Consider the following 27,025-nt stretch of genomic DNA (forward strand, 5'->3'; position numbering starts at 1 on the left):
CAGTTTAAAGAAAAAGAAGAAAACCACATTTTTATTTGTTAATTATGAATCTAGGATATAAGCCTGTTAATACCATGTAGATATGCACATCCCAGAGAGATGCAAAATCCACAAGCCATACAGGGAAAGATTGATAAATTGGACTGTTTAAAAATTTTTAAATTCTACATGGCAAAAACATATCCTGGACAAAGTCAAAAAGACTTTCCACCATCAACTGGTGGTTTGGTGTGCTGAGCCCTCTATCTTGAGGTTTGCCCTTGTGGACTTCATTACTGCAAAGAAGAGGCTTAATCTGTTTATAATTGTGCCTAAGAGTCTCCCCCGAGTACCTCTTTGTTCCTCAGATGTGGCCCTCTCTCTCCACCTAACCCAACTCAGCAGGTGAACTCACTGCCCTCCCTCCTATGTGGGACCTGACTCCCAGAGGTGTAAATCTCCCTGGAAACACAGAATGTGACTCCCAAGGACGAATCTGGACCTGACATTATGGGATTGAGAACATCTTCTTGACCAAAAGGGGGATGCAAAATGAAATGAAATAAAGTTTCACAGGCTGAGAGATCCCAAATGGAGTCAAGAGGTCACTCGGGTGGGCACTCTTACGCACTATATAGATAACCCGTTTTTAGGTTTTAATGTACTGAAGTAGCTAGAAGTAAATACCTGAAACTATCAAACTGCAACCCAGTGTCCTTGACTCTTGAAGGTGGTTGTAGAACAGTGTAGCTTGCAAGGGGTGACATTGTGATTGTGAAAGCCTTATGGATCACACTCCCTTTATCCAGTGCATGGATGGATGAGTAGAAAAATGGGGACAAAAACTAAATGAAAAATAGGGTGGGAGGGGGGATGATTTGGGTGTTCTTTTTTACTTTTATTTTTTATTCCTATTTTTATTTTTTCTCGTGTAAGGAAAATGTTCAGAAAACTAGATTGGGGTGATGAATGCACAACTATATGAAGGTACTGTGAACAGTTGATTGTGCACCACAGATGATTGTGTCATGTGAATATATCTCAATAAAACTGAACAAAAAAAAATCAGTTGAAAAGAAAATTATAGTTCACATAATAGATGGAGGAATAACTAATTTCCTGTGCAAAGAATTCTTACAAATTGATAGGAAACTTACAAATCAATTAAAAAAAAAAATCAAAAGACATAAGCAGGAAGTTCCAGAAAAAGAAATGACCAATCATCATTAAGCATATTAAAAGATTATTAACCTTACAAAAAATTAAAATAAAACAACTTTTTTACCTATCAGATTGGTAAAGGTATACACATTTGATAATAAGTATTGCAGAACCTTTGGGGAAATAGTCATTCTCAGAAACTGTTGGTAGGAGTATTGATTGGTACAACCTTTTCAGGGGGCAATTGACAAAATCATTTTAGTTTAAAATGCACCTACCCTTTAATCTAGCAATGACCCTTTAAGTAATTTATTCAACAGATAGTCACACAAAGAATGTATACAGTGATGTTTATTGTAGCACCTATTTATCAGCCAAAAACTAGAAGCAAGACTTCACCTTCTGTTCAAGATGAATTAATAGGGACCAGATTTAATCTCCCACCTGAAACAACTTTTTTTTAAAAAAGGCAAATATATGAAACAAAAGCACTTAAATCATTGGACTTCAAGCATTGAAAGGCAGTGATCCCTGAAGACAGGAAACAAATGATATGAGCCCCATGATTGCCCCTGCTAACTGTAGAAAGTTTCCAGGCCACAACATAGGAACCCAGAAGGAACCCAGGAAGATCTCTCTGTTCTCCTTGAGTGGAGATGGTGAAGCTAGGAGTCCAGAGAAGCCAAGATAGCTAAAATAGATTAAAGAGCTGCACACAGAAAAATAAATCTATAGATCTGAGGAGGTCTTCCTTGAGTGTCAGTTGAGTGATGAGTATATGTATGGGAGGAAACTACCCAAGGCCAAGGAAAGAACCATTTGAAGGATTAGAATAAGGACTGGAACTCACACAGGACTAGAAATACTGTCTGTTTTCAACATCCAGAAAGGAAAAAATTTCTTAATTCAGGGGGAATTAAAGTCTTGCCTTAGTTTGGAGAAAAATTAACCATAGTCTAAACACACCTCTGATTACCTTGAACAAAGCTTAAAAGCAAGACCCAAAAGGATAAAACTGTTTCCAATTAATTTTGTGTCCCAGAACAAAAGTCAAGAATGTTTATAAGAAGACAAAAATAAACAGAGCCCCACATTGTCTGGCATCCAATCAAAAATTACAAAGCAAGATAGTAGCAGGAAAATATAGCTCATAATGAGGAGAAAAATCAATCCATCAAATCTGACCCAGAAATGAAGCAGATATAAGAATTAGTTGACAAGGACATTAAAACAGTTATTATGACTATATTCCATATGTTTTGAAAGCTATAGGAAAGATTGTACTTGGTAAGTAGAGACATGGAGTATATTAAAAAAAAAAAAAAAAACCCAAATTAAACTTCTAAAGATGAAAATTACAATGACTGAGATTTTTTTTTAAATACACTAGATTGGATTAACAGTGATTTAGACATTGCAGAAGAAAAGATTAGTGAACTAGATGGCGTAGCATAGAAACTATCCAAGACTCAAAAAGGAAAAAGACTTTAAAAAGACAAGTTACAGTGAACTGTGAGACAGCATTAAGGGATGAGATATACAGGTAATTTCATTATCCAACAGAAAGGAGAACGAGAGGAAAATGAAAAATTATTTGAAGAAATAATGGCCAAAATTTTTCCAAGTTTGATGAAAACCATGAACTCACAGGTCCAAGAAGCTCAAGAAACCCCTAGCAAAATAATCATGATGAAAACTACACCAATAAATATTACAATTAAATTTCTTAAACTAATGATAAATTTAAAATCTTAAAAGCAACCAAAGAGGGAAAAAGACATGTTACATACAAAATAACAAATATAAAGATGACAAAAGAATTCTTGTCAAAAATAAAGCAAGCTATTAAACAGTGAAGCAATATCTTTAAAATACTGAAAGAAAAAAACTGTCAGTCTACAATTCTATACCCAGCAAAAATATATTTGATGAAAAATAAGTGAGATAAAGATTTTCAGGCATGCAAAACATGGAAGTATTAATCACCAGCAAACCTGCATTACAAGAAATATTAAAGGAAACCCTTCAAGAAGAAAGAAAATGACACAAATGGAAACCTAGATGTACTAAAGATGTGAAGAGCACCGTAAATTGCAACTACATGAGTATTATAGATTTTTTCCTTATTATTTTAACATCTTCAAGTGATAATCAGTTTTTAAAACAAAAATCTTAATGTATTTTGAGATTTTTAACATATGTAGAAGTAAAATGTATGACAATAATTGCATAAAGCCCAGATGGGGATAAATGGAAGTATAATGTTTAAGGTTCTTATACTTTACATGAAGTCATATAATAGCACTTGAAGTTAGAATGTGATAAGTTAAAGACATGTATTATAAACTAGAGTTACCATTAAAATATCACAGCAAAGGTTTATTGTGATAAACCTGTTATAGATTCAAGCCAACAAAGAAGATAACATGGAATAATAAGAATACTCAATCCAAAAGAGGCCAGAAAAATTAAAAAGAATAAGAACAGATGGGAAAAGAACAGATAATAAAGAATAAAGAACAGATGGGAAAAAAAGAAAACAAATAGCAAGATGATAGATTTTAATCCAGTCATTTATAATCATATTAAATGTAAATGGTCAAAGCATAGCAGTTAAAAGACAGAGATTATTATGCTGGATAGAAATGCAAGATGCCTACAAGATAACCCACCTTAAATATAAAGACACAAATAGATTAAAAGTAAAAGAATGGAAAAACCTGGTGACACTAATCAAAAGAAATCCAAAGTACTATATTAAACAGACAAAATACATTTCAGACAAAGAATATTACTAAAGATAAAGAGGATCGTTTGATAATGACAAAGAGTTCAATTTGTCAAGAAGATATATGTTGCTGTACCTAAGCAGAGTTTCAAAATTCCTGAGACAAAAACTGATATAATTGGAAGGAGAAACACACAAATCCACCACAGTTATACTCAGAGATTTCAGCAATTGATCGAACAAGTACTTAGAAAATCGATAAGGATGTAGAAGACTTGAACAATAATATCACCCAACTTAACCTAATTGACATTTATAGAACTTTCTGCCTAACAATGGCAGAACACATATTCTCTTCAAGTACACATAGAACAATTACCAAAAGACACCATTCTGGGTTTAAAAAAAAAGTATTAAATATGGAAGGAAATCAATTACAAAAAGATATCTGTAAATTTCCAACTATTTGGACACAATGCACAATTCTAAATAACCTATGGTCACAGAGAAATCAAAACGGAAATTAAAAAGTATTTTGTGAGAGTTTGTGGAAGATGGTGCCTGTTGTGACAGGTTATTGAAATTATGAGACAATAATTCAAATGGAAGCATTATAGTTCTTCAGAGCCATTATGATCTCAAAAGGAAAGGAAAATGATAAAGATACACCAGCTGAGGTGTTTTGAAGTGCATCAAAGTGTTCCAAACTGTGGCTTACCATAACATGTTCTCAAAGTACCATGGTGTGGATTAAAAGGAAACTTGGTGAGTGGCCTCCACCTAAATGACCCCCTAGGGAAACTATGCGAAATTATTTAAAAGAGCAAGGGAATCAAACAGTACTTATTCTTCATGCAAAAGCTGCACAGAAGTCATATGGAAATGAAAAAAGAGGTTTTCTTGCCCTCCTCCTTGTGTGTATCTTATGGGCAGTGGATGGAATTTAAAGAAAAGAATAAATGGAGCACGGTGGTTGTTCTGAATAAGAATCTCAACCATGTGCATTTATTGAAATAGGAAATAGTGACCAAGAAATGCAGCAGCTGAACTTAGAAGGAAAGAACTGTTGCACAGCCAAAAACATTGTACATATCTGATTTAGACTAGAGAGAGCACTTCATGTTGTCTGTAAAGATGTTCTATGGTAACAGTGATGACACTGGTGTGTTCCTCAGCAAGTGGATAAAAGTCATCTCCAAACTTTCCAAAAAGAAGCAGTTGTTGAAAAATGTTGACTTGTGCATTGCATCAGGAACAAAGGTGGCTCTGTTTAATTGACTTAGATCCCAGACAGTTAGTACCAGATACTTGCATGTAGAAGGAGGAAATTTCCATGCCAGTTCACAGCAGTGGGGGGCATTTTACATCCATCTCTTAGATAATGATAAATCAGAAGGAGAAGAATTCACAGTATGCGATGGCTACATCCATTATGGTGAACAGTCAAACCTGTGTGTTCAGTTACTGGCATGGCACTCCCAAGATTGATGATTAGGAAACTTAATAAGCAGACCGCATTATTGGATGCAAATGATCCTGTATCACAATTCCATAAATGTGCATTTTACCTTAAGGATACAGAAAGAATGCATTTGTGCCTTTCTCAAGGAAGAATAATCCAGTTTCAGGCCACTCCATGCCCAAATGAACCAAATAAAGAGATGACAAATGATGGCACTTCCAGGACAATCATTACTATCGATGAGGCAGAGTATGTTTTACAAAGGAATGGGTCCTGTCCTTGCCCCCGTCACACCTGTGTCTGTCGTAGAACATCTTCAGTTGAATGGCAGTGGAGACGTAGCAATGCTTGAACTTACAGGACAGAATTTCACTCCAAGTTTACAAGTGTTGTTTGGGGATGTAGAAGCTGAAACTATGTACAGATGTGGAGAGAGTATCCTCTGTTGTCCTAGACATGTCTGCATTCTGAGAAGGTTGGAGATGGGTCTGGCAGCCAGTCCAAGTTCCAGTAACTTTGATCCGTAATGATGGAATCATTTATTCCACCAGTCTTATCTTTACCTACACACCAGAACCAGGGCCGCAACCACACTACAGTTTAGCCAGAGCAATCCTTCAAGCCAATTCAAGCCAAGTGTCCCCAAATGAATCAAACACAAAAGCAAGGGAAGTTACACAAATGTCAGCACAAATTCAACCATATCACATCTCTACAGCACCAGTGGTATCCTGACTACCGTCTTTTTGCTAGGACTTAAACTGACTTGAGTGCTGCAAAAAGTTGACAAGAAAAAAAAAAAAAGGAAAGGAAAAAGATGAAGAATCTTTTGTGGTTTCTTGGGAAAACTTTTCATACCAGGTGAATACTATTGAACAAAACCCTCAAATGCTGATTTGAAATACAGGAACCACAGAAAAAAAAAAAGAAAGAAAAGAAAGAGAGAGAGAAAGAGAAAAACATTAAAATGTAAGAAGTCTTTTGGACATTGATTTCTCAGCTTTTTGTTTGTTTGGTTGGTTGGTTGGTTTTGTTTTAATGGGGAAGAAATAGAAGTGTGGCTGGAATAAAAGTTAAGCATACTAGAAGACACAAACCTAACATAGTTTTATGGACAAAGGGACTTGTATAAGCTTTAGTAAAAGGTACATTTCACCATACCTTTTTTATATTACAGTTTATAGTATATCTTTTGTTACCATAATAGGTTGTTCCTCCCCCCAGGCCCCCACTACCCCAAACAATCTTTGAGCTTTTGCTCTAAAGTACATTCAGGTTCCAAGCCTGACCATCTTGTTTAATCAAATTGCCAGACTCTTCCATGGTTTTTTTGGTCTACGGCTGGAACCATCTTTTGTTGTTATTTTTTGTTTTGTTTTGTTTAAACTGAAGTCTTTGAACGTTACATAATTTGAATTGTTTTTTGATTTCAGCAAGTCAAATCTTGTAAAGGCCTACATATTTTTTTAAGAATAGATGAAGTCTGTGCAAAAGCTTTAAAAAAAATGCCTCTGCCCTGCCTGCAATATATGCAATGTACGTTAACTTCGTCTCTATTCTCAGACACTGTTGTTAGTTATTTCTGTGTTTTCCTTTTTTAAAAAAAAGATGTATTTATAGTGGTGATTCAAGAGGTACTAACATTTGAGATTAGATGAGGCCATTTAGTCATTAATGAATTAATGGCACAGAACATGTTGGTATTTGAAGGGTCCTCTCCACTTTCCCCGTATATAAATGCCCCTGTGTATTTCGGGATTTGTTCAGGTTTCTTCCCTCACCTAATCTGGTACATAACTTGTATTTTGTGTACATTAAACATTTTATTTTGAACTTGGAATGTTCCCAGTGATTTCATTTAGCAGGATGTTTTCTACCTTGTTGGCATATGATAAAAATATCATGAGAAGTATTTGCTACCAATAGATAGATGGTGCCCCTATTGTATAGTGAGGAAAATCTCAGCAAAAGCATGTTTTTACTATTTTTATTTTTTAATTTTTTATTTTTTGTAATCTGGGCCAAAACATCATTGTAATCTTAAAACATAAAATGCTTTTATTAGATCAACTAAAATAGCTGGAAGACAGTACTTTAGAAACAGATAGTTGTGAGATTATAAAAATACAAATGTAACTTATCTTTATTTTTCTTTCAGTACTCCCCAGTACTGAGCATCTCCTGTCCAGTGCTCTTAGAATGTCCCCAACTTAGAAAACATTTCTTTTCCATTCAGTTAAGATATGGTTGCATTCAGGGTTGTGTGTTGGCCTTGCATGCTACTCTCGCCATTTTTACATTGCTTCCATTGCTGCGTATTGATTATGCCTTTGTTCAGTTTCTTAGACATTGCAACAGACTCCCTGGACAACATTTAGTTCAAGAACCCCATGAGTAATATTATAGGACCCAGTCCTAGTAATAGTAATATAATCATCCTTCTTAAAGTAAAAACTGCCTCTAGATTGTGGTAGGCTTTTACTGAACCATAAATCAGGAGCCATGAGTACTTTGTGAATGCAAATCCACAATTTCCTGCCATGTTGACATATAAAACATTTTCTTTTCTGGGCTTTCTTGATAAAGTTTCCATCAATAGACTTTTTGTCACATCTTTTTACCTCCAGCTCTGCCATCTTCACCACTCACTGTTTTGCTCAGACTATGCCACTGTAAATACAATTCCTAACATCTTTAAATGGCTTTTCCCTCCTTTTTCAAGGGGAAATTCATTTGTAAAACATGTTCAATGGTTAAATCAGTTATTGTGGTTTTCTTACTTGCAAACTTTTTAAAATCACCCACAGGTTGCATTATACTATATAAAGCCTTCTCTCTTCCAATCTGCTGCAGTCACTAATTTCCCTCTTGTAAATGAATTCTGCCTCACACCTTAAATCTGTTTCAGTGACCTAGAGCAGAACTCATTGTGGCCTCATCTTTCTTTTTTTTAACTGTTTACTGGCTTTTACTAGCAAACTTGCTTGTTTCTGGGTAATATTTAATCTTTTCTCTGTGGAGTCATTAAATAGTGCTTTTTATTCAGAAAAAAAGTATTTTGAATTCAATGAAAATACAGCACCTCAAAATTTATGGGATGCAGCTAAACCAATAAGATGAATTTTTAGCATTAAATACCCTAAGGTATTTAAAGAAGGAAGGTCTCAAACCAGTCATCTCAGCTTCTGCATTATGAAATTGGAAAAAGAAGAGCAGAGGAAAGGAAAAATTAAAATCAGTGGCAATTAATAAAACAGAAATCAGAAAATCAATAAAAAAAAAAAAATCAGTGAAGCCAAAAGCAATTTTGTTTGAGAAGATATACAATTGATAAACTTCTAGCCAGACTGAGGAGAAAAAAAAAAATTACACAAATTACCAGTATCAGGAACAAGAGAAGTAACATCAGTACAGATACTATCTAGTAGCAACTTTATGCTCAACAACATAAGTTCAACATCCAGTTTCTTTGAAAGGCTCATCCTGCCAAAGCTCACTTAAGAAAAAATAACTATCCTGGATAGTGTTACATCTATTAAAGGAATTGAATTTGTAGTTAAAAACATTCACACAAAGGAAACTCCAGGCCCAGATGGCTTTGTGGTGAATTCTACCAAATATTTAAGGGAGAAATAATACAAATTGTACCCAGACTCTTTCAGAAAATTGAAAAGGAGGGAATACTATCCAACACATTCTATGAAACCCTAATACCAACACCAGACAAATAAACTATAACAAAAGAATACTACAGACAAATCTCCCTCATGAACATAGATGCAAAAATTCTAAACAAAATTTTAGCAGATTGATAATGCATCATGACCAAGTGGGGTTTATTTTGGGAATGCAAATTTGGTTTAACATTTTAAAATGGATAGGTATAATTCACTTTATTTACTGTCCAAGAAAAGAAAACTCATGATCATCACAATAGAGGCAAAAAAATCATTTGACAGAATCCAATATTGATTCTTAATTTAAAAAATAACTATCAGCAAACTAAAAATAGAAAGGAACTTCTTAAACCTGATAAGGGTCATCTTTGTAAAACCTATAGCTAACACCATACTTAATGGTGAAAACCTGAAAGCCTTTTCTCTAAGGAAACAAGAAAGTAAGTGTATGCTCACCACTTCAACATTGTACTGGAGATTCTAACCAGTGCAATAAGTCAAGAAAGAGCAATAAAAGCATCCAAAGTGGAAAGGAAGTAATAAAATTGTCTTTATTTGCAGATGACATGATCATCAAGGCAGAAAATCTGGAATCTAAATAAACAAACAAACAAAAACTACTAGAACTAAAAAGGAAGTTTGGCAAATTTGCAGAATACAAGATCAATAAACAAAAATCAATTGTTTTTCTATATACTAGAAACAATCAGAAATTGAAATTTTTAAAATTGCTTTTTATTTTGTCAAAAGATAAGAAACACCTATGGATGTATCTGACAAAATAAGTGCAAGAACAGTACAGTGAATACTATAAAACATTCCTGAGAGAAATCAAAGAAGACCTAAAGAGTAGAGAGAGACACTGTGTTCATGAGTTAGAAAGACTCAGTATACCTGAGATGCCAGTTCGCACCAAATGATCTGTTGATTCAAAGCAACTCCAATCCAGATCCCAGCAGGATTCTTTGTAAATGTTGACAAGCTTATTGTGAAATACATATGGGAATACAAAGGATCTAGAACAAAAGAACTTTGAAAAAGAAGGATAGAGTTAGAGGACTCATTCTAGCTGACTTTGAGACTTACGAAGGGCAAGAATCAAGACAATGTGTTAAGATAGACAGCAGTTAAACAGATCAATGAAATCGAATAGAGTCCAGAAATAAACCCATACATAGGCAGCCAGTTGATTTTCCACCAACAAGCAAAGACAATTCAGTAGAGAAAGTATAGTCTTCTCAACAAATGGTCCGGTAACAATTGCATATCCATAAACTTATAAAATAAACTTTGATCTGTATCTTATACATATACAACAATTAACACAAAGTAGATCATAGATCTAAATGTAAAACTTAAATCCATAAAATATATGAAAGAAAACAGGAGAAATTATGACCTTGGTTGTTTGCAAAGATTTCTTACATGCAATTGGACTTCAAGAAATTGGACTCTATAAGAATTTCTGCTCTCTGTAAGATACTCTTAGGACAATGAAAAGACAAGTGACAGACTGGGAAATATTATTTGCAGATCACGTATCTAACAAAGGACTTGCATCCAGAATATGGAAAGAACATTCAAACCTCAATGATAAGAAAATAATCCAATAAAAATGGAAAATATTTTGAAAACATTTTGAAGTGGAATAAAGATATTGATGTGAACATACACTTAAAGAAGACATACGGTTGGCAAATAAGCACATGTAAAGATGCTCAACCTCATCACTCATTAGGGAAATGCAGATTAAAACTATAATGAGACACCACTACACACCTATTAGAATGACTAAAAAAGATTGGCCATACCAACTGTTAGCAAGGATGTGAAGCAACTGACTTTCTTACACTTCTGGTGAAAATGTAAAATGCTGAAACCACTTTGGAAAGCAAATTGAGCAGTTTCTTAAAAAGTTCAACATATACCTACCATATGACCCAGTCATTCCAGTCCTAGACATTTACTGAAGAGCACTGAAAGCATATATCTCTACAAAGACTTCTGTACAAATGTGCATAGCAGGTTTATTTATAATAACTCAAAAGTGGAAGCAATCCAAATGTCCATCTTCTGATGAATGGATAAGCATTCTATGGTATAGCCATAGAATGTAATGCTACTCAACAGGAAAGCAGGAACAAACCATTGACACATTCAGGAACTTGGATGAATCTGAAAATAATTATGCCAAATGAATGAAGCCAGACATAAAAGAGTACATACCATATGATTCCATTTATATAAAATTCTGAACATTGCAAATTGATCTAAAGTAGCAGAAAACAGATTAGTTGTTGCCTGGGGGTAAGGGTAGGAGCAGGAAGGTTAGAAAGGAGGGATTTCATAGAGGCACAAGGAAGCTTTGGGGGTGATTGGTATGTTCACTGTCTTGATTGTAGTGATGGCTTCATGGATGTATATATATCTGTATATCAAACTTACCAAATTATATACTTTAAACACATGTAGCTCATTGTATATCACTATCCCTTGTTAAAGGGGGAGGGGCAGGGACAGGAAGCTATTTACATGTTCATTGTGAAAGGATTAAGTAAATAAATTCTGGATGCCTATTAATCAGTTGATTTTTTTTGAAAATGAAGTCAAAATGTATGTGTCGATATGGAATGAACCTCAAAATATATTATTAAATTTTAAAAGCAAAGTTCAAAGCAATATTTAACATATTATCTTTTTAGTGAAAAATAAACATTGTGTATATATGTAAATGTATGTGTCTGTGTTCATACATACATATATATATATGTATATGCATATATTGTGTGTGTGTGTATCATAATGGATTTCTTGAAGGACACCCAAGAAATGTGTGGTTATTTCTGAAGATTGAGACTGGGTTTGTGGAAAAGAGAGGGAAGCTTTTACTTCTCATTTTATTCACTTCTGTTAAAGTATTCTTAAACCATATATATGTCTTTTGTAAATTAAAAAGTTATTCTTTTGTAAAGTTTAAAAAAAGAAAGAAAAAATGGTTAAAAAGAGAGAAAAAGAGAAAGAGAAAAACAAAAACTAGAAATTATCAATTGAAATATAATGTGATTACTGATTGAATATAATTATCCATTGAAAAATATAATTGAAAAATACAATATAATTGAAACAATCCAGTTTGGTTTTGTTCTCTTGAATTATTATAGAAAGTCAAGTTTTTAAGAGACTTTGATGATCATTCTGGGTTAGGAAATTGATTTTATGGGTTTGTTCCAAACAACTAAAATGTTTTATGAGTGTTATGCCTTATTTCTTGATCAGATTGAGGTAATAAATTATTATTTTTTAAATGCCTTTTAATTGAGCTAAAACATCTACTTTTTAGTAGTATATGAAAGTTACAGCTATATTACAAAACAGCAGAGACAGAACTAAGGCGTTTCAGAGTGTTTTCCATATGGATGTTAGCCATAGAGAGTAGGGAGATAAAATATATCAAAAGTAAGATTTCTTTAGGGAATTATAGGACTTCAGCATTTGACCTGAAGGACCCCATTTTTCCAATATGGTATATGTAACTACTCAAGAATTCAGAGTTGAAACTGTCTTGGGTAACTAATCACAGGGATTATCATGAATCAGTTTACAAAGATTCTTGACATCTATAAATGGGTCTGACTGAATTAGTAATTAGGTTAAGCTAGGAAGTCCCTTTGAGTCTTTGAGATTAGTATGGATTAAAGGCCTCCTCCTCAATAAAAGAATGCCCTATTCCAGAACTTTTGTAAGATGAGTGAGATTTTCCAGCAGAAGGAAATACATTTTTTAAAGCTGTTTGCTTTAGTGAGACTAACTTTTGAGGAAAACACATTGGCCATTTTTCCAGGTAGGATGGTCACTTTTTAAAAGTCAAACATCATCCAAAGACTCCATGTTGGCCCTTTTCTACCATCTCTTTTCATAAAGTGTTAGTTAGCATGTTGAAAATGGGAGTCAGAATCATGTCCACAAGAAGCAGTGTTCTAAATCTGATTGTATGAACCTTCATGATGCATTTGTCTTTATAAGAGACTCCTGAATTATAAGATCATGCCATTAAAGCAGAGTGGAGTGGGGCTAAGAATAATAACTGTATTCCCCGTTTAAGGATCGATTTCCATGCCTGTCATCAGATTCTAGTGAAGAGAGGATAAAATAAATGTGCACAGGAGCATGTGGAAAGCCAGATATGTGTAAATGACTGAGCACCTGGAGGGCTAGGCTGGGTTTTGCGCCAGGCACAAGGAGTATCTCAATACGTGTTTTCATTGGAGAAAATCTGGATGCTTTGTCCTGCTGTTTTGGGAACTTGATAAGCTGCCAAGTCAGAGGTGGGTGATGAGTAGTTCTCTCTTGAGAGCAACTCAGGGATTTTTTAAATGTGGTCTTGAGGATCCTCCATGTGATTCACAGGCTGGTGCACAGAATTTCAATATTTAGTGTTTGGTTTCTGGCAGGAATCAGTGATTAGATTTCCATCATTGGTGTTTTCATCAGAAACAGTATCAGCCTTTCCATTAATTCCATTCAGCGAGGTTTCCATATTCTGTTTTGTTTTGTTTTCCTTTTTAGTGGCAGGGGAATTGTAATATTAACATGTTACTGCTGGAAATAATATCTGAGGTCATCTAGCTCTAACCCTCTCATCAATGAAGAAACTTCTAGGTACTGGTTCAGTGGGAACCAAGTAGAAGTCAGGTCTCCTGACTCCCAGCTCAGTGCCCTTCTACCGCCTACCGTGTACCTGCCCCATCAAACTAGTCTGCAGACCAAAGGAGAAGCCAGGCCTGCTTATAATTGTGCCTAAGTGTCTCCTCCTGATTGCCTCATTGTTGCTCATATGTGGCCCTCTCTCTCTAGCTAAGCCAACTTGGCAGATGAAATCACTGCCCTCCCCACTACGTGGGATCTGACACCCAGGGGTGTAAATACCCCTGGCAACATGGAACATGACTCCCGGGGAGGAATCTGAACCCGGCATTGTGGGATGGAGAACATCTTCTTGACCAAAAGGAGGATGTGAAATGAAATGAAATAAGTTTCAGTGGCTGAGAGATTCCAAAAGGAGCCGAGACGTCACTCTGGTGGGCACTCTTAATGTATAATATAGATAACCCTTTTTGGGTTCTAATGAATTGGAATAGCTAGTGGTAAATACCTGAAACTATCAAACGACAACCCAGAACCCTTGAATCTTGAAGACAATTGTATAAAAATGTAGCTTATGAGCGGTGACAATGTGATTGAGAAAGCCATGTGGCTCACACTCCCCTTTGTCCAGTGTATGGATGGATGAGTAGAAAAACGGGGGCAAAAAAAAAAAGGCACCCAGTGATCTTTTTTACTTTAATTGTTCTTTTTCACCATAATTTTTATTCTGATTACTTTTGTGTGTATGGTATTGAAAATGTTCAAAAGTTAATTTTGGTGATGGACGCACAACTATATGGTGGTACTGTGAACAATTGATTGTGCGCTTTGTATGACTGTATGGTATGTGAATATATCTCAATAAAATTGAATTATTAAAACAAACAAACAAAAAAAAAAACAGTCTGCAGACCAAATACATGAGAGAAGCATGTCCACACTTACCCACAAATGAGCTGTGACCAAGACAGCCATTTTATTAGTTAGATGAGGAAAAAAACACTCTTGATTCATGTCGCACAGCATCATGGAAAGGTCTCATCTCAGTAAAATCCTCACCAGGGAAACCAAGTCAAAATTATAGTTAAGAGCAGGCGGACTTCAGCCAATGGCAGGGCATCCTTTCTTAATGGGTTATCTTGGTGAGCCAATAATTGAGATGTTCTTGGAAGTGTTTCAAAACCTGATGCAGCCTTGCTGTTCTACCCCAGGTTCATTCAGCCTGGGAACAGCAGCAGCTCACCGGTGCAGGCACCCTCAGCTGTGAGCAGGCAAGGCTGGCGCTATCAGCTTGGCTCTTCCTTCAAAGCTGCCATACAAACCTTTGAATTGCCATTGTTTCTTGATATCCTGTTTCCTTTCTTTTTAGTTACCGAGAACATTTCCTTTTCAACAACTATCGTGCTTTGTTTACATTCGAGGTTAGGTATTTGTGGTGATTTCCAGTAGGAATCTACCTCTGCCTTTGATTATAGACAACCCTATTTCCAGTTGATCTTTTTCTCCAGCAACACACCTGTCTAGCTTATTCCAATACCCAATCAAAATGCTAGCTTTGACCTCTCTCTCTGGCTAAGCCAACTTGAAAGGTGAAATCACTGCCCTCCCCCCTACGTGGGATCAGACACCCAGGGAAGTGAATCTCCCTGGCAACGTGGAATATGACTCCCGGGGAGGAATGTAGACCCGGCATCGTGGGATGGAGAACATCTTCTTGACCAAAAGGGGGATGTGAAAGGAAATGAAATAAGCTTCAGTGGCAGAGAGATTCCAAAACGAGCCGAGAGATCACTCTGGTGGGCACTCTTACGCACACTTTAGACAACCTTTTTTAGGTTCTAAAGAATTGGGGTAGCTGGTGGTGGATACCTGAAACTATTAAACTACAACCCAGAACCCATGAATCTCGAAGACAGTTGTATAAAAATGTAGCTTATGAGGGGTGACAGTGGGATTGGGAATGCCATAAGGACCAAACTCCACTTTGTCTAGTTTATGGATGGATGTGTAGAAAAGTAGGGGAAGCAAACAAACAGACAAAGGTACCTAGTGTTCTTTTTTACTTCAATTGCTCTTTTTCACTCTAATTATTATTCTTGTTATTTTTGTGTGTGTGCTAATGAAGGTGTCAGGGATTGATTTAGGTGATGAATGTACAACTATGTAATGGTACTGTAAACAATCGAAAGTACAATTTGTTTTGTATGACTGCGTGGTATGTGAATATATCTCAATAAAATGATGATTAAAAAAAAAAAAAAAAATGCTAGCTTTGATACCTGGAGACCATTCTTTACTTGAGGGAATAATTCTCCAGTCTTCATCTTACCTGGGTATAAAGCAAAGCGAGTGGGTTAATTCTTTATCTTGTGGCCCCATCACAGTAGAGAGGATGGTAAAGAGCGTAGCCTCTGGAACCAGACTTACTAGCTGGGTGACATCAAGCAGATTTACCTCTCTGACTCAGTTTCCTCATCTGTACAATGGAGATAACCTGTCCCATGAGTAGCTATGAGAACTCATTGTAAATTGAGTTAATTCATGCATAGTGTTTACTTAGCACAGGATCTGGCACATAGCCAGCACTCAATAACATGATGGTTGATAATGGTAGTGGTCATGATAATGGTAGTTAAGAGTGGTTGTTATTGTTTTTGTTGTTGCCAGTTTTCTACAGGCTGCTCCAAAAGAACCACTACTACCTCTACAACTGTTGGCCCTTGGGCCCCTGAAGTTGGGAGGTAGAGCCAAAGTTGGGTACACTGAATGGGGAGGGATGATGGCCTGGGAATGAAAGGGAATGAGTAACTTTGAGTATTAGGGGCATGTGGCTCTCCAAGGAATGGAAATAAAGCTGTTCTTTTGCTAGGAGAAAACAGAAGTAGCTTTCTGACCCACCATGAAGAAATGTGCAAATCAACTTCCCTGCCCTTTTGACAATCCTGAACCTCAGGGAGGAAGGCTAGCCTCAGAAGAAACACATTATGTATTCTAAAGGTTTTAGGAATTAATGGACCAGATGACAAGTTGGCATCTGGAGGGCTCTAGATTTAATCCCACATCTACAGACATTCATTTATTAAGCTTTGAATGTCTACTAGGTGTTAAAGAAAACAGCCCTTAGATCTAGCCCTTTGTGGGTTTTACATCCCAATAAGAAGCAGCAGTTGTTGACGTGAGAAACCTGCCAGTTGCAGATTTGGAAAATCCATGGTCCATCCTGACACTGCCTCTAACAAGCAGGAGGCCTTGAACACTCATCTCTTCCCTCAGCTTCCTCTGTAAAATGCAGGGTTTGGACTGGATGATACAAAGCTCCTTTCAGCTTTGATGTAACACAGTCTGCTAAAAGAGGAACCCAAACTTTGATCCCTTTATGCATTAGGTTTTCATGTTTGTGCACACATACTCTGAAAGAAGTGGTAAAATGTCATATATTAAGAAAGGTTTCTCATGATTTTAAACAAGTCATTAGACTTCTATGACTGTTTCCTCATCTGTAAAATGGTTATCAGTACCCTGGGCCCTACCTCATAAGTTGTTTGTGAACATTAGATAATAAAAAGATTGTAAAACACTGTGTAAATGTCAAGGGCTGTGTAATGGGAAAGAGTAACCTCAAATAGGGTAGGAAAACTAAGCATGCAACAGATGAAAACTAATCGTTTTCTTCTCCCTGAAGCTTAAAGAATATGCATTTTCTTTATTTTTTTAACAAAAAATAAGTGAGTTCTTTTTATACATTTTTATAGTAATACTTTATAATAGCAGTTTGGAGGACTACCTTCAAAGACACACCATGTGGTAATCAGGTACTTCACTGCTTCAGAACCTAAATCCCCTTGCAAGGAATTTAAGACAAGCTTACTTTATTTCAGATTCCAATCAACAGTAATATTGCAGTATGTAGCATAGTCCACTTCTTGCAATCATAAATTTATTTGCTGGGATAAAATGAAGAAAGTTAGAGAGCAAAGTAGAAGAGGTCTAGCCCCTGGAGTACTTTTTATAAGCTTCAGTCAGTTTGCAAGGACAAGTAATAGGTACATATTTTGTTTATTTGGCAGCTTTCTCTAAGGAGATCAAAGCTGCTTTGTGGATTTAGTCTATTTAATTCTCTCAACATCCCTGCTGTCATCCTCACTCTGGTGATATGGAACCCATAGCCAGATATGAAAACTGGCTTTTCAAGGACACATGCACAAGCAAATCAACATCAAGAATGGAGTTGGGCTCAAACTTTCTAGATTATATTTTTCCTCTTTCCATTTGCCCACATTAGCTGAAGTAAAGCCAATTTGAGAATTCCATAAAGGACATAATTTTCTCTCCAATTCACGAACTCTCAGAAAATTGGCAGATTTGCTGAATCTTCCTATTCATTGTTAAATATTCTAGAAATTTTGACCTTAGGTACTTTAGATATTGAGGTCTTATGTGTCATATTGAATGGTTTATGGAGTCAAACATACTTGGATTTGGCTAGCTCTGTGACCTTAAAAATAAAAAAAGCAACCTCTGTGAACTTCAGTTTTCAATAAAATGTGAATAATAGTTGCATTAGATTTGTGTCAAATACATAAAATGGGGCAATGTATATAAATTGCTTAGCACAGGACCTGGCATATAATAAGCATCCAATAAATAATAGCTCTTGGATTACAAAGCAAACAGGTTCTTAAGTTAGTTCTTCCCTTGTTAAGACTTCCACTAAATGTTTTAAGTGCTATTCAAGCAAATTCAGATATATTACAGGTTTTCTTCTTAAAAGAATGCTTAGTATTTTGCTATAGCAAGTCTCCTGCCTTTTCCTTTCCCCTTCAGTGTTCCATTTTGGGTGCAAGAAGCTTTCTCAAGGAGGAGTTCCTGCACTTTAGCTTGGATTTCTGTCAAAACAAGATTACCTCTTTACTTGACCCTGTGAGAAGCTTTTTAGTCTTATGAACCAATCTTTGATTTCAAAATTCTTTGGTTTCTCATGACTGTGGTAAGCTAACATGCAATATGTTTGGAAATAGTCCAGTATGGGTTCTCTGAGAATGAGAGACTGAGAGAGAAAGAGAGGAATAAGATGATCTAATGGGTTTTGGAACGTGGAAGAGGCGATGCTGTCTGCATGGAACACGAAGCTGTGGATCCAGGATCATAGGCATTTATTACTGCCAATGGCCTTTGTTCCCAAAGGTGGGGCACGTATAGAAAAAAAAGTGTCCTGGGCCCTATTCCAGACCTACAGAATCAGAATCTCCAAGAATGGGACCTGGGAATCTAGATTTATTTCTAACAAATTCTCCTTGTAGTTCTGATACCCTGCCAGGTTTGGGAACACTGCTCAATGCCAGCTTCCCATTTTTCAGATGAGGAAAATGAGGTCCGAGAAGAAAAGCATCTCCTCCAAGATCATATGCATGGCTGGTTTATGACAGAAGCCCTGCCTGGAACTCAGTCTGCCTCCCAAATCAGCTCAGGGTTTTTTTTTTTTTTGCTACTTCCCCAGGCCCCTGGGTCCCCTGTTGACTCAGGAGAAGCAGATGAAGCTTTCTGTGTCTGTACTTTCTCATCTGTATTACAGAGATAATAACTCTTGACCTTAAAGCGCCATTGTGAGGTTAAATTAGTTAAAGGGTATTTGTTCCGTTCACTTCGTTCTTTACTCAGAGTCTGTTCTTCAGACAACTGAAAGGGTGCTAAATTAAGCCATTTTGCAGAGAGGTCTGAGTCATCTAGTGGCAGCTGTCTGTGCCTCACTGGAGGTGCTTTGATCATTGTCATCTAAATGCATGTGTTAAGTTCTATCTGTAGCACAGTGCTCTGGGCTGTGCTAAGTGAGTTACTCAGATAATGGTCTCTGCCCTTGAGAACAGTGCTGAGGCAAAGGGGCCCAATAGTTATTCACACAGCAAAAGAAAAGCATGGATAGGATAGGCCGTAGAGACAGGGAAGTCGATATATTGAGTTCAGAGAATCATAGCTTCCAACCCCAAAGAAGCTTGGAGACATCTAGTGTGCCTCCTGGCTCAGAGAAGTGACATGATCTAGTGTAGTCACATAGCAAGTTGGGAGCAGGTTGTCTGGCCCAACCAGACAGTGTTCTTCCCTCCTCACCATGCTGGAGCAGGTTGTTTTTCTCTGGGATAGGAATGTAACAGTGTCCTTTATATTTGATCAGAAAAGGTTTTGGGAGGGAGTTGGCATTTCAAGGACATCTTGAGATAAGGTCTTTAGAGCTCAGGATATTACATAAGGGATGGTGGGTTCAGAGTTATGTTTGGGATTAATTGGGCCAAAAAGCACTATGAAGTATCTGGGAGCAACCTAGTCTTGAAGCAGCAAATCAGATTCTTCAGTATGTTTTGTACCAGAGGGGCGTCATGGTAGGATCCTAAAAGGGAAAGAGAAGGGTCAAAACTACTACCAGTGAAAGGACTGTGATGGGGGCTGGGAGTGATTGAGTGGTGGGGAGCAGCTCTGGAGGGTTGAGAGAAATTATTGCCACTATTTCTTAGCAACTATTATGTGCCAAGCCTCATCCTTTAGTGTTTTATGTAAATTATCTTTAACCCTCAGAGCAGCCTTACCAGATAGGTGGTGGTGTCCCTTCTGTAGATGAGAAAACACACTCAGGGAGCTTGAGTAACTCACTCAGAAACACGGAGGTACTGAGGGAGGCAAGATTTAAGCCCATGTTGTGTCCTACCAAATTTCTCTGCTCCACCAGGAGACCTCTCTAAGAATATTGGGAGGGAAATTATGGATAACCATACAGGAGGTAAATTAAAATGTCCACTTTGGTTTATAAACAAAGAAAGGAGCAAAATGGAGGGATAGAGCATGGGGTGAGGAAATAAAAAGGCCGCAAGTAGTTTGTGTTTTGCTCAAGGAAGGATAAGTGGAAAATGTCTAAGGTGGCTTATTTGGCAGGTCATTGACATGGTTACATGATCCTCAGAGACAGGGAAAAGGAAGGAGCACAGAAGAAAGATAGCATATGTCATATGAATTAAAAGTTACTGATGATATAGTATGTTTAAGATTAAGAACTAGGTATTGCTTGACCAAAGGGGAAAGTTCAAATGGATAGGTAGATTGGTGTGTCATCTAAACAGATAACGTAGTGGCTTCGGGTGAAGTAGATCCTCAGAAAACATCCCTTATGAATCTGTTTGCAAAGGGCCTTGTGCTAAGCCACTGCACTATCACACCACAGCAAGGAAATGAAGGGACAGGACTAGGAAAATTACAAACTACATGAGGTCATCAGGTTATCACACAGTATCTTGTAATTAAGGGAATAGAATAGGGAAAGTTAAGCCTGGCAGAACCCTGCTGCCAGTAGGAAATGGAACATTCACATGGTTTTGAAGAAGACCTGAAGCACGGAGCATGGAAGCAGAAGGCAACAGCAAACACTTCCAGTACCCTGGAATCCAGGGAAGGGGAAAAAGAAAGGGAGAGAAGACTTATTGAGCATTTTATTATGTGCTGAGCATAATTACTCAATTAAATACTCAATTAAATTAAATTACATTAAATATTCAATTAAATACTCAATCCTTACAACAGTCCTGCCAAATAAGTGCTATTGTCCATTTTACAGATGAGGAAGCAAAGGCTCTAAGAGATGGTGACTTGGCGAAGATCAGACAGCTAAGGCAGATGGGATTCACCCACATCTGACTCGGAACCATTTGTTCCTTCCATAAGTGCCACACCAGAAGGTCTAGTGGGGGATTGTTATGTGCAAAGCCAGAAGCTATGAAAGGTTTATGGGGATCAGAATGGATTCAGAGTGGTGATGAGGATAGTGGTGGCCTCAAGAAGTGGAACTGCTGCAGAGTAGAAATAGGAGAAGCTGGAAACAAGGGAATATAGTCACAGTCACTGTTTTATTTGCCATGTGTGGCATTTTACTGCCTGGCACTGGGAAGACTTAAGATATATTAGCTACATCCAATGCTCCCTTTTTGCTAAGGTGAGTTCCCTGCTTGAAAATTCTTTGTAAGCCATTAGCCTGCATGCTAGTAGGGTTGGGCTTCCAGGCTGGTGTGTCTTTTAATTACAGTTCCAAGAAAAATACTGGGTCCAGTGTGTGGTTTTGCACATTTTTAAACTAGTGGACCCATTGACAACATAGACATTCATACTCGTCAAGTCATCTGGGAGTTATGGGAAGGCTTTCCCCCAACTAATACTGTGCTTTCTCCGTCTGTGTTTAGAAATATCCACAAATATGATTTTCTTGCTCTTTTCAGTGACTGATTGATGGATACCTATTGTTTGTGGGATTTTGTGTTTATATGAATTGCAAATAACTGGTAAACGTCTTTAAAAAAATTTATACTTTAGAAAAAGAGGTTAGGCTATATGAGGTTTTTGTAATCTAAAAGTATGAAAAGAATAGGCAAATGTTTTCCTTTAAAAGTAGGTAAGGGTCCGTCGCACAGTAAGAAGTCTGTTTCCTATCAGTGGGAAAATGTATTACAGCCATGGATTAAATTTCTATTATTGCTGCTAACTTGCAACCCTATTCCCCCCCAAGTATACGACAGGTCTGAACATAATTCTTCTTTGTAGTTCATTGACTTGTAAAATAATGCCATGATTATAAGGTTTCCCCAGTGTAATTTTCAAAATGTTAGTAATAACCCCATTGCACCTACCTGCTATACTTGGGTAACCATCTCGATTGCTCAATTTATACTTAATATTGGTTACAGTGAAACATGTTTTCATCACTTGAAATTCAAATTTTATTTGCTAGGTTACTAATGTCCATTTATCTCTGTGACATAAATTAGGGTGTTTTGCAAGTTTGGCTTGCAAATAGATTGACTCTTTGAAAGCAACAAGTTGCCTTGAGATAAGTATAAGGAATCATTTGAATTGACTGCCTAAATATTCATGAAAATCTTCATTATTTAAAGACTGTTTGAGTCCTCTCAGAGTAAAATTTGTTAAGAATATATGTGTTAAAATAGAAGATTTAAGACCAGAATAGATTTTTGACAGTAGGGAGGCTACCTTCCCCTCTACTTGCTTCGCTTCCTTTCTCAGGTTGGAGAAAGAGCAAAGTCGAAAAGGTAGCATAGATGGCACAGCTGGTTGGTGGCAAAGCCCGGAACTTTCAGTCATTCTAGTCCACTGTCCACCAAGGCACTATATCCTTCTCATTGGCAAAAAGTTGACTTGAAGTAACTGTGTTTTTCTATCCTAGATGTCAGCTGGAAAAAACTGCTTTTTACATATAAACTCCTGGAAGTATTTCTCATACAGTCAGGTCAATGGAACACAAAAGTTTCTTCCTGCAATATTTCCCGAAGTCCCTTTGCTTGAATTTTCTTCTCGCTTTTCTTTTGAAAAGTCATATTCCTTTTGCACTTAGAAATAACTAATCATGTTTGTTCTGACAACTGATGGGCAAACATCTGTGGCATCAAAATTTCCAAGCAGAGTAAAAACCGATGGTCCTTCTCTTAATTTCCTTTGCAATGGTAGCAAACATTTCAACAGCAATACAGAGAAGAAAATAAAAATCTAGTTGGCAATTATATAGTTAATGTTGCCTGAGATGAAATTCTGCATTATAAAATCTACTTCTGAATCTGCCTGCAGGCTGTCGATCCTTTCAAAATACAGTACCTGTTGTTAGTGTTTGACGGAAGTGCTATGATTTGAGACTTTCGCAGTTTTTAGTGAAATTTATAAATTTGGTATATATGATGAGAATGAATGCTTTTGGAGAAGGTTTGTTGAAATCAGTCCCTCACGGTGCTTCAGACATCTTAGGATCTGAATTCAGCCTAAAGATTTTTAAAGGATTCCCTGAAAACTTAATTCAGCCTTAGCCCTGAATTTACAGTTGACATGAAGGGCAAGGCTCAGCAGACAAGCTGAGGAGACCACAGAGTACCCCATCACAAGACATGACTCACCCTGAGAAATCTTGTCAGAAATCTTATATGCCTGGATTTATTCGCAGAAGGAGAGGATAAATTTTAAAAAGTGCTCTGGCATCTCACTGCTGTGGTGGGATTTGCTGCTTTTTGGTCTCTGGTGCCATCCAGGCCTGCCCTGTGTCCCATCCTTTCCCCCAGTTTCCTGTCCCCCAACCTGACTGGGCTGACCACTCCAGCTCGCCAGATGCCCTGCGTTCTCTCTGGGCCCATTCTTCAGGAAGCCACCACTGAAGCTCCGGGAACTTACCATATGGTCTTTTAATGATGCTTTCTTTCCAACACAGACAGTGGGTCCTTTAGATCATGCTTGTGTCTCACCAAGCATGGCAGGCCCTCAGTTAACTGTGGTGGGTCAGTGGGTGTAAGAAGAAGCAAGCAGGCAAGCTCTCGTGCAGCTTACATTTTAGGAGGCATTTAAAAAATAATAACACCGGAAATAATATCAAGTAATATCAGAAAAGCTGACTTTAAAATGCTGTTATTGCTTAATTTATTATAATCTATGTAATAGGGAATTTCTGTTTATCATTGGAGTCACTGCTCTAAACTCCTTGGCTGAGAAGAGTGGGCAGCATGCTTTCTCTCACATCCTTGTCAGTGCTCATCCCTTTCCTTCAAGATTCCTCCCAGCATCACTGCCCCCAACCCAGGCAACCATTTTTAGAAATGTCCCTGTGAGCTCCCATGGCCCCTTAAGTTCACCTCTTCAGGTGTGCTCATCACACTCTACTGCTGTCATGGGGTTTACTTGTCTGCTTCAACCCCCACACTTTGCATCCTCTGTGCCTAGGAAATTCTAGGTGGCCAGCAGACACTTACTAAATGAAAGTTGCCTGAATCATACCTTTAGCCCCTGGATGAATATGAGAAAATAAATGCTCGTTAAATTTTCCTCCTGATCCTAGGAAGTCATCATCCTCCAGCTCTGTAGTATTTTAATAAAACATGAAGCTTAAACATATTTGGGCTACAAGATTCCGTACTCTGACCAGTGTGAGAATGCTAGTTGGCTTGTCATTATGAAACTAGGTTAAAATTTGAAAGCTACTGCTCTTTACCATTTTTTAACAGTGATTAATTAAGTGTAATTGCCATCTTTGTATTAATCCTGAAAAATAAAGTACATTACAAGAGGACTCCTATTTTTAGTATTCTTATTTAGTTAGCTCTTATCTATGAATCCTTTGTGAATTAAAGCATGTTTGATTGTATTTTACTCTTTTTACTTGTTCTTGCTTTGTCGTTTTGATCTCCTTAGATGTTGAATCATATTTTTGGAATGAAAGAGTCATAGGCTTTTTTATCATTAGCTATTTCACTATTTAATTTAGAATAAAGAATAGAATGATAAAATTAGATACAAGAGTCCTCTGTGTGTCATCAAGTAATCTAGTCTACTTCTGGTAACAAAAATAAAATTCTCTTTATATAATTTCTGGTTCATTTTGAACCCACTTTGTTAAGATGAATGGCCTTAAATCGGTTAAGGGTCTAAGGAGCGCCTCTCACCCTCACAAGGGGCCCAACAAAGTTTCTTCTCACAATTAAATGTTTCCTTTCCTTAATTTCATTCTATTGCTCCTAATTATGCCCCTTATGATTCATGTGCTAATTACATCCCCTGCATAATTTCTCTGCCTCCTTGCTGTTCACCCTTCATTTATCTCCATACTGCCTCCCTCGTTCGCTCCTGAATTCCCCGTGACCCATTCTTCCCTGGGCTCCAGGTTGAAGGCCTCAGAGGAAGAGAGAGGCTTCCCGAAGGTAGCTCTGCCCTAACGAAGTGCCAGGTCACATGCTGTTTCCTTTGTGTGAAGAGAATTTTTAGCTGAGAAAGAGAATTGTAATCAGCGCAATTGGAGTATTATACTTTAGCCTTGATCTTCTGCAGTGCTTGGGGATGTGTGCTAATTATTTGGTGCGGTCTTACTATTAACCGCATGATCTAGTAAATTAGATCCACACTCTAAGCTGGAGATTGTGCCTGTAACCCAACAGCACCATCTTCAATATATGCTCAGGAAGATGCTTATTCGAGATCTTCTCATTCCCTGTTGAGTCCATCCAGCAAATTCTGGGAGCCTTTTCTGGTCCCTTTCTTACCTCCTTCCTTACCAGCCTGTCCTTTCTCTTACAGTGATGCTCTCTTCTGGGGCTTCTGAATGTCTGCAGACTGTACATTGTGGTGCTAGGACTTGGACCCCCAAAGCCTTCGAAAATGAAAAACAAAGTCACCCTGCTTTGTCCTTTCAGAGGCTGCTTCCAGAGTTCTCCTCTCTCAACCATGATTTTGTAACTGCCTTGATCCATTTATTAGTTTTTTTTTCTCTAAGGAGGGCAAAACATTTTATCTCATCTTCATAGTATCCTGAAGAGCTAGAAGGGAATTAAGAGTGATCGTCTGCAGGAAATTTAACCCCTATCCCCCAGTTTATGGTAGAGTCTAATAATTCCTCAGTCTAGACTTTACCCACCCTCCTGAAGTCCGTGCCTGCATGGCATTGAAGGTGACAGCAAATCTGTCCTTCCTGACATCTTTGGGTGTGGTTAAGGAAAAGAGTAAATGCTAAGCATATTGTCAAGGACTATGAATGTCATGAAGGAGGAAGTTTTAAAAGTGTGATTTCTTCATGTTTACAAAACAAACAAATGACTCAGATCTATTGTACACATTCACAAGAGCTGTGTCCTAAGCTGATCCTGATTTTGAAGTCATGTGTCTTCCTTTGCATGTGAAGAAGGTTTTAAAGGGGGTAGGAAGTGGAGGAAGGAGATGAGAGGAGAGGAAGGAAGGCTTAGAGACAAGGACTTGGTCTAGGGCATTTGCTCAATGATGTCTTTCACTGATTTCCTCTGATCCTTTGTCCCCTTCCTCGTCTCTCTCTCTCTTTCTCCCCTGTCCCCCCCTCCTCCTCTCTCTCTCTCTCTCTCTTTCCCTTCTCCCCCCCTCTCTTTCCCTTTCTCTTTCCCTCTTTCTCCTCTTCTTCCAATTTGCAGGATTTTTTTTGTATGTATGCATTCTATTAGGCTAATTTCAGACAAAACACTGAAAACTAAAAACAGATGTCAAGGAAGACCAGAGCGTCTATGGATTCATTACTCTTGGAAGTTTGAGTAGCCCTGCCCTTGGTTGGCTGTGACCACTTTGCCAAGTCATGGAGCTGAGCTGCATTTTGGGTGGCTTCACTGACAATGATGTTGACGGGATTGTTTAGCCTCACTAGATTTAGATCCTTGGGCTTTGACCTTTTTAAATTTCTTCCATATTGAATGTACTCTGGGGTGGCGGGGGGCGGGATGGTGCTGTTCTCTTGGCTTTTTTTCCTTTTTTTCCTCCTTTTAACTTGAGTATATTGTACCACCTTAAAGAATTTTTCTAATGCAATATTACTGAGATATAACCACATAACATACAGTT

At 37.4% G+C, this 27,025-nt stretch overlaps 1 protein-coding gene and 1 pseudogene across 1 annotated transcript in view; both read left to right on the top strand.

The window, feature by feature from the left end:
• Nucleotides 1–27,025, top strand: part of NSMCE2 (NSE2 (MMS21) homolog, SMC5-SMC6 complex SUMO ligase) — a 279,573-nt gene that overhangs the window by 233,835 nt on the left and 18,713 nt on the right. The window lies entirely within an intron of this gene.
• LOC119508660 lies at nucleotides 3,884–6,827 on the top strand (annotated as a pseudogene).

Source organism: Choloepus didactylus, chromosome 14 (assembly GCF_015220235.1).
Source record: "Choloepus didactylus isolate mChoDid1 chromosome 14, mChoDid1.pri, whole genome shotgun sequence".
Lineage (NCBI taxonomy): Eukaryota > Metazoa > Chordata > Mammalia > Pilosa > Megalonychidae > Choloepus > Choloepus didactylus.